We start from the raw sequence: 16,840 nt of genomic DNA, 5'->3' as shown, positions 1-16,840 counted from the left end.
TAGCATTGGAATAAAGAATGAGTTTAAGTATAACCTTAGATTACATTTTAGATTTTTATGAGTTATAACTTTATTTTCCAAAAATATCCAAGACATAAATTATAGTTAATAACACAAAAGGAAGTGCTCATCTAGGATTTTAATGAGTTACTTAGTAATAGTGTAGAAAATAGTATTATATCAATACTTGAATTGATAGAGCAAATAGGGCGTAATGCTTATATAAGTGCCTACTTTGAACTAAGTTTGCACTTTGGGAGGTGTTTTAGAATGCTTAGTTAGTACTTAAAATTACCTCAAAGAAGTTCTGGAATGATTCCGCATGAATCAGATTGTCAGATAATATGGGAAAACTGAGCTCTAGGAGCAACTCATGCAAAGTTTGAAAAACAGAGGGAGTTATGTTATCTACTGTTAAATAATAGTAAGTGGATATGGTTTAGGAGTGGCTTGCCATGAAGGCTCATCTGAAAACAAGAAGATAAGATTGATAAGGTAGAGTTCCGTACTGGTGTCCATTTTAATAGTGTTATGCTATATTCTAATTTTAGCAGCCATGCACCCTTGCAAAATAAACTCACTACATATCAATGTGATATGTAGTGTTCAGCATGAATTCTGAATAATTTTTCTTTAAAGAATGAAATGGTACATTTCATTTACATGTTCAGTTCCTAGGGTATAAATTTAACTCATTGATAAGATTTTCAAACACCTTTTTAAGCAGTAATGGAGTAGGAGTTTGGAATATCACATTGTTTTACATGTAATTGTAAACCTAAATTCTTCTGATATTTGTGTTGGTTGGTTTGTCTTAGTCTCACTTTGCTTAGAATTTCTGATAAGGGATAGGATTTGGAGATGCGAAAAGGCACAAAATGCAAAGGGCAATACAAGTGTTCCTCTTTTATAACCATCAAGTGTAGAGGTTGGGATGCCAAAAGCTGGAAAGAGACAACTGGTGTGTATTCCTTTCCATTAAAAAAAACCTTAAAGGTTTTGAATTTATGAATGAATATGTGCTGTTTTCAACTCTTTTAAAAATTTTTTTTTATTTTTTGTGGTTTGTGGGCCTCTCACTGTTGTGGCCTCTCCCGTTGCGGAGCACAGGCTCCGGACGCGCAGCCTCAGTGGCCATGGCTCACGGGCCCAGCCACTCCGCAGCATGTGGGATCTTCCCGGACCGGGGCACGAACCCGTGTCCCCTGCATTGACAGGCGGACTCTCAACCACTGTGCCATCAGGGAAGCCCTCAACTCTTTTTTTTTTTTTTAATTAATTAATTTATTTGACTGCACCAGGTCTTAGTTGCAGCATGCGGGATCTTTAGTTGCAGCATGCGGGATCTTTAGTTGCAGCATATGGGATCTTTAGTTGCAGCATGCGCAGGATCTTTAGCTGTGGCATGCGAACTCTTAGTTGCAGCATGTGGGATCTAATTACCTGACCAGGGATTGAGCCTGAGCCCCCTGCATTGGGAGCGTCGAGTCTTAGCCACTGGACCACCAGGGAAGTCCCTCAGCTCTTGATCTATGCAAGAATCCTTGATCAGCTTGTTAGGGAAATTGTCTTCTATACCTTTAGAGTAAGCCCCTAGGGTTGACTTCTTGAGAATATGGAAGAAGAAAGGGTATTTACTCTGTAATATTTGACCAGTGTGCCCTTTGCCCTGTCAGCACACATAGCAGAAGGAACTAGAATTTCTTGCTGGATATAGGATTAATGTGAGTAATTTGGGGGTTTCCAGTGCCCTCTTTTCTTCTCTCTGAGGGCCAGTAGAGTAAAATGACAGTACCAGGTCTGTCTCAAGTCTATGCAAGTTCGAGCTAAATCCCTTTATACCCAAATCTTGGCTCAACTCTATGATTCTGTAATACAAAGAAGACTAGACCCCGTATTTTCATTATGACTAGCTAGTTCCTCTCTTAATTTTGTAGGAGGCAGGATTTTCCATTATGACCTTGGTTACTAAATTCTTAACATTCTGCATATATTACCCACATATGACTTTTAGAAGAGTCATGTGATGTGTAATTCAGGTGTAATAATTGATATTGAGGAAATATGAATTCATCTCTTTGTTATGCCACTTATTTAGTTGGTGGCTGTTGAAATTTTATGTAACCCGTGTCATATCTCTGTTTTAAAAAGTGTACTGTAATAGTAGCTGATTCAGGGATGCAATGAGGACTAATGACGTAATGATTCTTTTATATTTCAGGTTTCAGCTGGTCACAGGCAAGTCCATAATCTTCTGCATATTTATTATTAGTAGGTGGAGTTCTAATTATTAACTTGTGAACTGCTTTTAAATAAAGCACTATAAAATATTTCATAATCTAAGTGCCATAATTCTATAATAGTGGTTGAGATTTCTAATATTGACAAATCAGAGAGCTATAGATTTGTATAAGTGTTTATGTTATGGAATATTACTATTAAAAATATGTTCTGGAATTATATTTATAAGCTATGCTAGCATGGGCAGTTTACTTGACTGTTCCTCACTTTCTTCATATATAAAGTGAAGATAATCACAATACCTACCTTATAAAGTTATTGTTAATAATAAGAGATAATTTATGTGAAATGTACAAGTACCTGGTACATTGTACAGTGTACAGTCACTGAGTATTATGTTTGCCATTATTGCTGCTAGTAGTATTAATAAGAAAACTCAATAGGGTTGCAACATAGGACAATTAATAGACCCAGAAAACAGTTTAAACCATGAGAAAATATAATTTAGATTTCACAGTATACCTGCTATGATCATCCTTTATTTCAAGGCACACCCAGTTCTTTGAGCTGGGAGTGCTACTGGGTATTTAACAGGTAGTTTGAAATGTTGATGGTCTAGAATAAGCTTCATTTGATTTCATGCCATCATTTTTTAAATGGATGGTTAGGTGCTATTGGAGAAGTATAAAATTTGTTTACTCATCTGGTCAAATACAGAGCATGAGTATCAATTCCAGCCTCAGCCCAGAGACTGGAGTAAATGTTGTACTTGATATTAGGAGAGTCAAAGGCAATCTCTCTTGTCTTTGAATTGCTGCTGCACTTCATGATTAGTATTACCCCTTCTCTGATGTTCTGGTCTGATAACTCTTTTGTCTTGTTCCTCAGTGTATTCCTTTCTTCTGTCTCTCTCCATCTGTCTTCCTTTTCTCCATCTCACCTCCAACTTTCTATCATCCTCATTTTCTTTCTCTTAATCCTTTTCCCTTCTTTCCATGAATATTTGTTGAGCACATACAAAGGGCAGAACACATTACCCAGTAGTGTTCCCAGGCTTTAGGGAGGGTATAGCTTGATGGTAGTGGGGATGACTGTGTTTAGTGGTAGGCTGATGGGGAGGGGCTTGGACTTCATCTTATGGGCAATGAGGATCCATTGTAATTTCTTGAATAAGGGTGAGATAAAAGAGATGTTTCTAAAAATTAATCTTTTTGGATACCAATGAAGGATGAATGGGAGGGAGAAGAGATTGAAGATGGTGGGACCGTTTGGAGACTCTTTGATTCTTATTTTGCATTTATGATTCCAGCAGTGTTGCTCTAAAGTGAGAAAGACCTGAATGAAGTTAGAGACAACAATATTGTTGCCAACAGGAGCAATACAGGGAGCATTTTGAAGGAGAAGTGGCAAAACTTGGTGACCAGATGCAAAGGGTAAAGGAAGGATAGGAAGAACGCAATGGTGGTGTACAGTTTAGTGTCAGTATAGTATTTGGAAGTTATTGCTCACATTAATACAAATGGGGAAACAGGGAATGGGAAAAGAAAATTCCCTCATTTTTATATATTTTGAGTATGAGGTACCAGTAAGACATTCAAGTCAAATTATGGGCTTCTAATTTCATTATTTGAGAAATTTTATAGTAGTTTATACTCTTATAGATTATAACTTAATCTTCTTGCATTCTAGAATATACTATGCTGTTTTAAGGGTTATATTCACTGATGTAATTTTAAGTATTTTATGTTCTAGTAAGTAGATTGTCATTGTTGCATGATGTTTGAGATGTGGTGGTTTGGTCTAAATTAGTTTTGGGTCACAATACACTTGTTATTAATAAAGAACAAGACGTTGTTTAAACATTTGAGTCAATGGAACATAGAAAGACAAGCATTGCATAGAAATGATGTAATTGAATTGGCAAATGAGCTTTGAATAATGCCCATTTATTTAGGGTATTTGGAAAGGTTACATTATCATTATTTGTTATACTGCTTAAGTATAAATATCAGAAAAAAGATAATGAGATAAAACATTTATCCTATAAAATAGTTATAGATACTGTTTTAAAAAATAATATTGTAATTAAAATAAACAGTAAACAAATTCATTGTAATGATTTAAAGGGCACTGAGATTTAATGAAAGAATTTAATAGTTGTTCAGTCACACCTATCCATATGACCAGTGCTAAAAGTTTGAGGTATATATTTCTATATTTTTTTGGCTCATTTTATAAAATTTTATGAGTATATATCAATATTTTGTGAAAGTTTGTTTTCACAAAAATGAGAACATACTATTCATATTGTTCTGCCACTTACACATTTTACTTAAAAATGCATCATGAACATCCTTCCTTATAAAAACACATAGACCTCATTCTTTATTTTTCACAGCTGCATAACATTCTGTTGTTGAATTATTCCTGTGCTGAGGATTCTTGGTTTTAAAAGTTTTAAATTGCGTCTCTTGTTTTTTTTTAGTTACCAGCCATTTGTCTTTGCAAAATTATATTTGCAAAATCAAATCAAAACAATAGTGAAGAAAACTTTCTCCCTAATATTCATTCTGTATATTTCATTTTATTGTCTTACTGCTTTAGCATTACCAAAACAATACTGTATGATAGTGATGAGAGCTGTCCTATTATTTTAACGGCAGTTAGTTTTGTAAATTACTGTTTGTTAAGAACTTGTTAATAATATAATGCAAGTCATGAAGATATGAACCAATACGAAATATAGGACTTGGACAACAACTTATACATGGCCACACAGTTCTGCTGTCACCCACCCTCTCATTCATCCACCTACCTCCCCTCACTTGAGGCATCATTCTGAATGTCATGTTTGTCATTGCTTTGCTTTAATGTAGTGTTATTACATCCATAGATATTTCTTAAAGTATATATCTTTTAGCTTTTAAGCTATATAAAAATACATTGTATTTAATTTTTTCCACTTTTGTCACTTATAGTGACAAAATAGATGCATACTGTTGTGTGTTGAACTATGAAATTAGATTTCTTCTAAATTATACAATGATTTTGACAGAGTCCTCTAGAATATTCTTATCATTATTTCATTTGCTATAGAGATTAAACTCTTGAGATCTGTACTGATAACACTGTATTTGTTGTTAAATTATGGTTTTCTTTCTTTTTTCCTTTAACCTTCATTGTCAAGCAGTATGTTTTAGGTGTTAAAACCACTGACTCTGGAGCCAGAGCCCCAGGATTTAAATCTTAGATGTGCTACTTATTAGTTACATAGGGCTGGATTTTACCAACCCAATTCTATAAAGCTTTTGCTTTTTGATAAGCAAATTTAAACTACCTTTATTATGATATGAACTGTTTAGTTAGTTTTATCTGTTTTCATTTTCAGCTTTATCAATGATTAACTGTTTATGTGAGTTCTGTAATCTGTTTATATTGTAGATTCCTCATTTATAAAATGGGATTAACAATAGTACTTATTTTGTATGCCACTATTAAATTAGTTAATACAAATAAATTTGTCAGAAATGTACAGCTGATCCTTGAACAAGGTGGGGGTTTGGGGTGCTGACCCCCGCTCAGTGGAAAATCCACATATATCTTTATAGTTGGCTCTCCATATCTGTGGTTCTGCACCCGTGGATTCAACCAACTGCAGGTCATAGTACTATAGTACCTATTTATTGAAAAACATCCACGTATAAGTGGACCCACACAGCTCATACCCATGTTGTTCAAGGCTCTTCTGTACTCGGCTTATAATAACCAATATATTGTGTTATTTGTATTTCATATTAATGATATTCTGATTTCTTTTTTCTCCATTTCCTTACTTTTGCTGAGTTTTCTTAAGTCATCCCCCACCCTTTTGAAATTAGAAGTTCTACTGAGTATCTTTTTCCTTTGGTGATGTGGTTATTTTAACACTGGTATATACACACACCTGATACTTGCTGATATTAAAAGTAAATAATAATTATATCCTTTTTTGCACGAAGCTATGTGACCTATCCCAGTTCCTTCTTGCCCCACTGAAATTTTCCAAAGTGAATATGCCACTTTTCACCATCTCCAGCAGTATACGAGAGGTTCATGGTAATAACATTATATTACCATGCCTTGTTATTTTCAATATTTTTCATTTTAGCCATTTGGGAGGGTAAATAGTCAAGTTTCATTCTGCTTTAATATGCATTTCCCTGATTATCGATAAATTTTTGGCACTGTTTTCATATATTTATTGCCTTTGACTTTTGTCTTTTTTGAGGTATTCAACTCTCCTATTTTTGTCTTATTTCTTATTTGCAGTGGTTGATTATATAATCTGCATATAAGCCCTTTATTTATTTACTTTTTTAATAGATCTTTATTAGAGTATAATTGCTTAGCAATACTGTGTTAGTTTCTGTTGTACAACAAAGTGAATCAGCTATATGTATACATAATATCCCCATATCCCCTCCCTCTTGAGCGTCCCTCCCACCCTCCCTGTACCACCCCTCTAGGTCATCGCAAAGCACCAAGCTGATTTCTCTGTGCTATGCTGCTGCTTCCCACTAGCTAACTATTTTACATTCAGTAGTGTATATATGTCGATGCTACTCTCATTTTGCCCCAGCTTCCCTCTCTTCCCCTGTGTCCTCAGTCCATTCTCTATGTCTATGTCTTTATTCCTGTCCTGCCCCTAGGTTCTTCAGAAACATTTTTTTTTTAGATTCCATATATATGTATTAGCCTATGGTATTCGTTTTTCTCTTTCTGACTTACTTCACTCTGTATGACAGAATCTAAGTACATCCACTGCACTACAAATAACTCAATTTTGTTTCTTTCTATGGCTGAGTAATATTCCATTGTATGTATGTGCCACATCTTCTTTATCCATTCATCTGTAGGTGGACATTTAGGTTGCTTCCATGTTCTGGCTATTGTAAATAGTGCTGCAGTGAACATTGTGGTACATGTCTCTTTTTGAATTACGGTTTTCTCAGGGTATATGCCCAGTAGTGGGATTGCTGGGTCATATGGTAGTTCTATTTTTAATTTTTTAAGGAACCTCCATACTGTTCTCCATAGTGGTTGTATCAATTTACATTCCTACTAACAGTGCAGGAGGGTTCCTTTTTTCACCATACCTTTTCCAGCATTTATTTTTTCTAGACTTTTTGATAATGGCCATTCTGACCGGTGTGAGGTGATACCTCATTGTAGTTTTGATTTTCATTTCTCTGATAATTAGTGATGTTGAGCATCTTTTCATGTGCCTATTGGCCATCTGTATGTCTTCTTTGGTGAAATGTCTATTTAGATCTTCCACCCATTTTTTAATTGAATTGTTTGTTTTTTTGATATTGAGCTTCATGAGCTGTTTGTATATTTTGGAGATTAATCCTTTGTCCGTTGTTTCATTTGCAAATATTTTCTTCTATTCTGAGGGTTGTCTTTTAATCTTGTTTATGGTTTCCTTTGCTGTGCAAAAGCTTTTAAGCTTAATTAGGTCCCATTTGTTTATTTTTGTTTTTATTTCCATTACTCTAGAAGGTGGGTCAAAAAAGATCTTGCTGTGGTTTATGTCAAAGAGTGTTTTTCCTATGTTTTTCTCTGAGGTTTATAGTGTCTGGTCTTACATTTAAGTCTGTAATCCATTTGGAGTTTATTTTTGTGTATGGTGTTAGGTAGTGTTCTAATTTCATTCTTTTACATGTAGCTGTCCAGTTTTCCCAGCACCAATTATTGAAGAGTCTGTCTCTTCTCCTTTGTATGTTCTTGCCTCCTTTGTCATATATTAGCTGACCATATATGCGTGGGTTTATCTCTGGGCTTTCTATCCTGTATGATTGATCTATATTTCTGTTTTTGTGCCAGTACCATATTGTCTTGATTACTATAGCTTTGTAGTATAGTTTGAGGTTGGGGGGTTTGATTCCTCCAGCTCCATTTTTCTTTATCAAAATTGCTTTGGCTATTCGGGGTCTTTTTTGTTTCCTTACGAATTGTAAAATTTTTTGTTTTAGTCCTGTGAAAAATGCCGTTGGTAGTTTGATAGGGATTGCATTGAATCTGTAGATTGCTTTGGGTAGTATCGACATTTTCACAATGTTGATTCTTCCAATCCAAGAACATGGTATATTTTTCCATCTGTTTATATCATCTGGTCATTTCTTTTATCAGTGTTTTAGAATTTTCTGGGTACAAGTCTTTTGCTTCCTTAGGTAGGTTTATTCCTAGGTATTTTATTCTTTTTGTTGCAGTGTTAAATGAGATTGATTCCTTAATTTCTTTTTCTGATTTTTCATCATTCGTGTATAGGAATGCCAGAGATTTCTGTGCATTAATTTTGTATCCTGAAACGTTATCAAATTCATTGATTAGTTCTAGTATTTTTCTGGTGGCATTTTTAGGATTATCCATGTATAATATCATGTCATCTGCGAACAGTGACAGTTTTACTTCTTCTTTTCCAATCTGTATTGCTTTTATTTCTTTTTCTTCTCTGATTGCCATGGCTAGGACTTCCAAAACTATGTTGAATAAGAGTGGGGAGAGTGGACCTCCTTGTCTTGTTCCTGATCTTAGTGGAAATGCTTTCAGATTTTCACTATTGAGTATGATGTTTGCTGTGGGTTTGTCATATATGGCCTTTATTATGTTGAGGTAGGTTCCCTCTGTGCCCATTTTCTAGAGAGTTTTTATCATAAATGGGTGTTGAATTTTGTCAAAAGCTTTGTCTGCATCTATTGAGATGATCATATTTTTTTCCCTTGATTTGTTGTTATGGTGTATCACATTGATTGATTTGCATATATTGAAGAATCCTTGCATTCCTGGGGTAAACCCCACTTGACCATGGTGTGTGATCCTTTTAATATGTTGTTGGATTCTGTTTGCTAGTATTTTGTTCAGGATTTTTGCGTCTATGTTCATCAGTGATATTGGTCTACAATTTTCTTTTTTTGTGATATCTTTTTCTGGTTTTGGTATCAGGGTGATGGTGGCTTCATAGAATGAATTTGGGAGTGTTCATCACTCTGCAATTTTTGGAAGAGTTTGAGAGGGATCAGTGTTAGCTCTTCTCTAAATGTTTGATAGAATTCACCTGTGAAGCCATCTGGTCCTGAGCTTTTGTTTGTTGGAATATTTTTAATTACAGTTTCAATTTCATTACTTTTGATAGGTCTGTTTATATTTTCTAATTCTTCCTGGTTCAGTCTTGGAAAATTGTACCTTTCCAAGAATTTGTCCATTTCTTCGTGGTTGTCCGTTTTATTGGCATATAGTTGTTTGTAGTAGTCTCTTATAATCCTTTGTATTTCTGCAGTGTCAGTTGTGATTTCTCGTTTTTCATTTCTAATTTTATTGATTTGCTCTCCCTTTTTTTCTTGATGTGTCTGGCTAATGGTTTATCAATTTTTTTTATCTTCTCAAAGGACCAGCTTTTAGTTTTATTGATATTTGCTATTGTTTTCTTCGTTTCTATTTCATTTATTTCTGCTCTGATCTTTATGATTTATTTCCTTCTACTGACTTTGTGTTTTGTTTGTTCTTCTTTCTCTAGTTGCTTTAAGTGTAGGGTTAGATTGTTTATTTGAGATTCTTCTTGTTTCTTGTTATGAGATTGAATTGCTATGAACTTCCCTCTTAGAACTGCTTTTTCTGTGTCCCATAGGTTTTGGGTCGTTGTGGTTTTGTTTCATTTGTTTCTACGTATTTTTTTATTTCTTCTTTGATTTCTTCAGTGATCTCTTGGTTATTTAGTAGCGCACTGTTTAGCCTCTGTGTATTTGTGGTTTTTACAGTGTGTTTCCTCTAATTAATTTCCAGTCTCATAGTGTGTGGTCAGAAAAGATGCTTGATACGATTTTAATTTTCTTAAATTTTCCAGGGCTTGATTTGTGGCCTAAGATATGATCTATCCTGGAGAATGTTCCATGAGCACTTGAGAAGAAAGTGTATTCTGTTGTTTTTGGATGGAATGTCCTATAGATAGCAATTAAGTTCATCTGGTCTAATGTGTCACTTAAAGCTTGTGTTTCCTTATTAATTTTATGTTTGGATGATCTGCCCATTGGTAAAAGTGGGGTGTTAAAGTCCCCTACTATTATTGTGTTACTGTCGATTTCTCCTTTCATGGTTGTTAGCATTTGCCTTATGTATTGAGGTGCTCCTATGTTGGGTGCATAAACACTTATAACTGTTATATCTTCTTCTTGGATTGATCCCTTGATCATTATTAGTTTCCTTTCTTATCTCTTGTAACAGTCTTTATTGTAAAGTCTATTTTATCTGATATGAGTATTGCTTCTGCAGCTTTCTTTTGATTTCCATTTGCATGGAATATCTTTTTCCATCCTTTCACTTTGAAGTGGGTCTCTTGTAGACAGCATATATGTGGGTCTTGTTTTTGTATCTATTCAGCCAGTCTGTGTCTTTTGGTTGGGGCATTTAATCCGTTTACGTTCAAGGTTATTATCAATATGTATGTTCCTATTTCCATTTTCTTGATTGTTTTGGGTTTGTTTTTGTGAGTCTTTTTCTTCTCTTGTATTTCCCTCCTAGAGAAGTTTCTTTCGCATTTGTTGTAAAGTTGGTTTGATGGTCTTGCTTGTCTGAAAATCTTTTGATTTCTCCATCAAATCTGAGTGAGATCCTTGATGGGTAGAGTAATCTTGGTTGTAGATTTTTTCCCTTTCATCACTTTAAGTATATCCTGCCATTCCCTTCTGGCCTGCAGAGCTTCTGCTGAAAAATCAGCTGATACCTTATGGGGATTCTTTTGTATGTTATTTTTTTGTTTTTCCCTTGCTGCTTTTAATATTTTTTCTTTCAATTTAATTTTTGTTAGTTTGATTAATATGTGCTTTGGTGTGTTTCTCCTAGGGTTTATCCTGTATGGGACTCACTGTGTTTCCTGCACTTGGGTGACTATTTCCTTTCCCATGTTAGGGAAGTTTTCTACTATAATCTCTTCAAATATTTTCTCAGACCCTTTCTTCTTCTTTTCTTCTTCTGGGACCCCATAATTCGAATGTTGGTGCATTTAGTGTGTCCCAGAGGTCTCTTAGATTGTCTTCAATTCTTTCTCTTTTTTTTCTTTGTTCTGCTCCTCGCCAGATATTTCCACCATTTTGTCTTTCCGCTCACTTATTCATTCTTCTGCCTCAGTTATTCTGTTATTGATTCCTTCTAGTGTATTTTTCATTTCAGTTATTGTGCTGTCCATCTCTGTTTGCTTGTTCTTTAGTTCTTCTAGATCTTTGTTAAACATTTCTTGTATTTTCTCAATCTGTGCCTCCATTCTTTTTCTGAGATTCTGGATCATCTTTACTATCATTACTCTGAATTCTTTTTCAGCAGATCGCCTATTTCTTCTTCATTTATTTTGTCTTACAGGTTTTTACCTTGCTCCTTCATGTGTGACTTATTTTTTGCTGTCTCATTTTATTTTTTCCTTTTTTTTATGAGTGGGATTGTGTTCCTGTCTTAATGGTTGTTTGGCCTGAGGCTTCGAACCCTGGAGTGTGTAGGCTGTTGAGTAGAGCTGGGCCTTCGTGCTGTGATGAGGACCTCTGGGAGACCTCACTCCGATGAATATTCCCTGGGGTCTGAGGTTCTCTGGTAGTCCAGTGGTTTGGACTTGGAGCTCCCACTACAGGAGCTTCTGCCCGACCCCCAGCTCGTGAATCAAGATCCCGCAAGCCATGCGGGGGTGCAAAATTATCCAGCTATGTTAGAAAAAATATAAAAATAAAAATATATATGAAACAACAACTGGAAGGTAAAACAGAACCGCAATAGTAAAAAGGAAGAGGAGGAAAATGAAAAAGTTGAAAAGGCCTTGGCTGTGGAGGGCAGGGCCTAAGCAGGGGTGAGGTTTGGGCATATGCTTAGTACCCACAGGGCTAGAAATGGCAGGGTGGGTTGGGGTGTGGGGGTTGGGGCTTAGGCTCAACGGGGTGGGTTGGGGTGTGGGGGTTGGGGCTTAGGCTCAATGGAACAGAAGAGGCCCAGGTGTGCCCCCCATCCCTGGTCTCAGAAGGCGGGGGACCCCACCAGGGAGGCCAGTAGACTTCTTGGGCTCAAGTGGGTGGGGAAAATGCCCTCAGCTCCTCTCCTGCTCCTCCTGTCCTGGAGGATCCCTCCCATCTGCCTCTCCTGATCTCCCTGGCTGCCCTCCTATGCTCTCAGGACCCATGTGGCCTGGAGGGGGCTTTGGAGGGTGGGGGACTGGCCTGGGAACTCAACAGGCTCCCCATGCCCAAACACCCTCCACTCCTTTCCTGCTCCTCTGGTCCTGGAGGGACCCTCCTGCCTGCCTCTCCTGTTCTCTCCTGTCCTCCCTTCTATGCCCCCAAGACCAACCCAGGCCAGAGGGGACCTCTGAGGGCGGAGAACCGGGCCCGAGAGCCGGGCAGACTTCCCCAGCTGATTGGGCAAGGGAGATGCTGGGTCTGTTCCCCCCAGTCCGAGCCCCTGAGGGTCCCTCCAGGCATGAGAACCCCTCCCCCCTCTCAGTCATCCCTCAGGGGCACCAGTTCTGTCTGGCCTCCACTTCTCCTCCCTGCTCAGTGCCCCCACGTCCTACCGGTTTGCTTGGGGGTTCTTCCTGTCTCCTTGGGTGTCGGAGTCTCCTACCAGCATCCGGCAGGCACCCTAATTGTGGGGAGATGTAAACTCTGCGTCTTTCCACACTGCCATCTTGACTCCTCAAGCCCTTTTATATTTATTGCAGATACCTTCTCCTACTCCCATAGTGGTAAACACAAATTCAAAGTCTTAACTTACTCAAATGAATAGTCTTTATGGTTAGTATTTTTTGTGTCCTAAAGAGTCCTGTTTTAAAAATAAAAACCAGATCTTGAAGATATTCTGATATATCGTCATTTAAAATCCTCATAAAACATGTTTGGGATCTTTCTCTTTTTTTTTTTTTAATTCTTAGAAAAGTATTTGAGAAAGTAGAGCTATTTCTTCTTTAAATGTTTAATCATATTTACTGGTGAAGCCCTTTGAGACTGGATTTTGATTAGAGTTCAATTTTTTTAAAGTTATGTGGCTATTAGGCTTTCTAATTCTTTATGGGTCAGTTTTGATGTTGTATTTTTTTCAGAAATGTTCTAGAAAACATTTCTGAATTTTTTTGCATCAAGCTGTTTATAATGTCTTCTTACTGTTCACAGGATCCTGATATTTGCTATTTTTTCCTTTTTCAATTGATTAATTACTCCAGAATTGAATTTAAAATTTATATATTCTTTTGTGCTAGAGACTTTCTTTTTTCTGTGCTATATTACTATATCCAGTGTTTTCATTCCAGTTTGGAATTCTGTTTGTTTCTTTCATTATTTCAGCCTGCAAAGAACCACCTATTCTAACTTACTATCAGTCTGACTCCTTCAAGACATAGTGCTTCATCAAATGTGTTGTTTAACTTACTACTAGCCAGTGAGATGTTTGATTTCTTAGCACTCAGGCTGGACAGACTTTGGGGGCTATCTCAGGTAGGGAGATATTGACAGGCCCTGGTAACTAACCATTCAACTTTGTTTCTATGATTTTGACTATTTTAGATACCTTGTAAGTGGAATTATACAGGATTTATATTTTTGTGGCTGGCTTATTTTTAGTTAGCATACTATCCTCAAGGTTCGTCCATGTCAGAGCATGAAATAATTTCCTTTTTTAAGGCTGAATAATCCATTTTATACATATACCACATTTCATTTATACATTTATCTATCAATAGATATTTGGGTTGCTTCCACCCTTTGGCTGTTGTGAATAATGCTACAATGAACATGGATGTGCAACTATTACTTCAAGACCCTGTTTTTAATTTGTTTGGATATATACTGAGATGTAGAATTGCTGGATCATATGGTAGTTCTATATGTAAATTTTTAAAGTACTTTTATACTGTTACCCGTAGCGGTTGCTCCATTTTATAATCTTACCAACAGTTCACAAAGGTTCCAATTTCTCCATATCCTCATTGACACTTATTTTCTGTTTTTTTTTTTAAATAGTTGCCATCCTAATGGGTGTGAAATTATATCTGTTTGTAGTTTTGATTTGCATTTCTCTAATGATAAGTGATGTTGAGCATCTTTTTTTATATGCTTGTTGTCCATTTTTATATTCTCTTTGGTAAAATGTCTATTCAAGTCCTTTTACCATTTAAGAAATCAGGTTATTTTTATTGAGTTGTAAGAGTTTATATACATATATATATATATATTTTTTTTTCTGTATATTACCTGCTTAACTCCTTATCAGATATGATTTGCAAATATCTTCTCCCATTCAATAGGTTGCATTTTCACTCTGTGGATTGTGTTCTTTAATGCACATACATTTTAAAGTTTGTAGTCGTATTTGTCTATTTTTTGCATTTATTGCCTGTGCTTTGGTGTCACATCCAAATCATCATTGCCAAACCAGCTGTCATGAAGCTTTTCCTCTGTTTTCTTTTAGGAGTTTCAAAGTTTTACGTCTTTCTTTCAGATCTTAATCCATTTTGAGTTAATTTTTTTTTTTTTTTTTTGTGATATGCGGCCTCTCACTGTTGTGGCCTCTCCCGTTGCAGAGCACAGGCTCTGGACGCGCAGGCTCAGCGGCCATGGCTCACAGGCCCAGCCACTCTGTGGCATGTGGGATCTTCCCGGACCGGGGCACAAACCCATGTCCTCTGCATCGGCAGGCGGCCTCTCAACCACTGCGCCACCAGGGAAGCCCTTGAGTTAATTTTTATATATGTTGTAAGATAAGGTCCAGTTTCATTCTTCTATATGGAGATATCTAGTTTTCCAACACCATTCGTTGAGGAGCCTGTTCTTTCCCCATGGAGTGTCCTTGGCACCCTTGTCAAAGATCATTTGACCATATATGTGAGGGTTTATTTCTTGGTTCTTTATTCTGTTCCATTGGTCATGCTATGGACATTCTTATACAAGTGTTTTGTGGACATATATTTTCCCTCTCTTAGGTATGTATCTAGGAGTGTAATTGCAGGGCCGTTGGGTACATGTGTAACTTAACTTAGAAACTGCCAGATAGTTTTCCAAAGTGGCTGTACCAACACTTGGTATTATCAGTCTTTTAAGTTTTAGCCGTTTTGGTAAGGTTGAGTCACTTTTTTTGTCTTTTGGTTGAATTGTTATTTAAGAACAAATTTGAGGTAACTTTAAGTGCTTCAATATGTGTTCATTTATTTTTTCTCTTCCCACGAGAGTGTAAGCCTTATTAGATGCTGTTTGCTCCTCAGTTTCTAAATGTTTGCTGACATAGAGTAGGTACTCAATGAAAGTTTATTTTGAATGAATGAAGTGGATGAAAAAATAAAACAAAACATGAATATTTAGCTTCTTTCTGATATATCTGAGATTTGTATTCATCAGATATATCTGGGATCTTCTCCAGGGTCTAATAATTCGTCATGGATATTTTGGTGGTTGAATCACCCTAGGAAAAATATGGCAGGACAAAGTTTTAGGAATGTATATTCAGTTTGCCAGATTCCCACAATCTCCCACTGAGATAAATTTTAAAACTTAAGAGCATAGTAACATTAAAAGGCAGGATGGTTTTAAGAATTAGAAAAAGTAGTTCATCTGTGGAAACATTGTTCAAGGACTTTTGTTTCTTTTTTACAACCATAGGATTGCTGCTAATTTTAAGTGAAATGAATTATTTCTGTCATATAGTTTTATATTTTGTCTAATCCTTATAGTACAACTAAATCTTGATTGTTGTGGTATTGATGATTTGCCTTACGAGCTATTCAGGACCTTATATTCCTTCTTGCCTGATGTCTTTGGTCCACTTTTCTGTTCTAAATAGTTTCACTAAACAATTATAAGAGAAAAATAAGAAAGAGAGTAGAGGAATAAATTTAAAGAGAAGGAAAGAGGACAAACACTCATGCTGCCTGTGAATTTTTTTCCATTAGCACAAACAAGAATTTAGAAGTGACTTTTATAAATGCATAGGACTTCAAGTAGTTGCCATAATAATCCCTAAGGTTTCAGCAGTTTTAACACTGTATTTATATATAAAGAAATGTAATAAAAATAATCAGGTATTTCATATACTCAAGTATTATACAATTTATATCAACCTTTGACTTTCTGGGTTTGAAAAGCCGTCTATTGTTATATGGGTTCATTTTCTGTTGGTGCTCTTCACATGCTGTATAACAAAAAATATGTTTCTTTTCTGTATTTTATGAAGTTTCATCCTACAAAATACTTCTCTGTAATGAGAGTAGATGCAATCAGTGGCTTGAGGACCTAATTTACCTACTGAAAAAAACATAAGTTCTCCTTGATTTGTTTTTATTTTCTGCCCAGTGGTTAATATATATTTTGAATAGTCATAGCTGTTAAAATAAGACTTACATACAGTTTTGTTAGTGCAATCTATGAAAATGTGAACATTATATTACTGTGAGTAGTAATGCTTATGATAATATGGTATAACACTTTAAAATAATTTCTTTTTGTCCTTTTATTTCATATTGGAAGCAGGTGTGTAAGTATTCAATATTTTTGGTTATTCTATTCTGTGCAGTATTTTGAGTCACCTCCAACTTAATGACTCCACA

At 36.0% G+C, this 16,840-nt stretch overlaps 1 protein-coding gene across 1 annotated transcript in view; it reads left to right on the top strand.

Moving 5' to 3' along the window:
- ADAMTS20 (ADAM metallopeptidase with thrombospondin type 1 motif 20) overlaps positions 1–16,840 on the top strand; it is a 194,168-nt gene that overhangs the window by 37,777 nt on the left and 139,551 nt on the right. The window lies entirely within an intron of this gene.

The sequence above is a fragment of the Delphinus delphis genome, chromosome 11, assembly GCF_949987515.2.
Source record: "Delphinus delphis chromosome 11, mDelDel1.2, whole genome shotgun sequence".
Lineage (NCBI taxonomy): Eukaryota > Metazoa > Chordata > Mammalia > Artiodactyla > Delphinidae > Delphinus > Delphinus delphis.
Note: the sequence above shows the minus strand (reverse complement) of the source record. Positions and strands in the feature narration are given on the sequence as shown.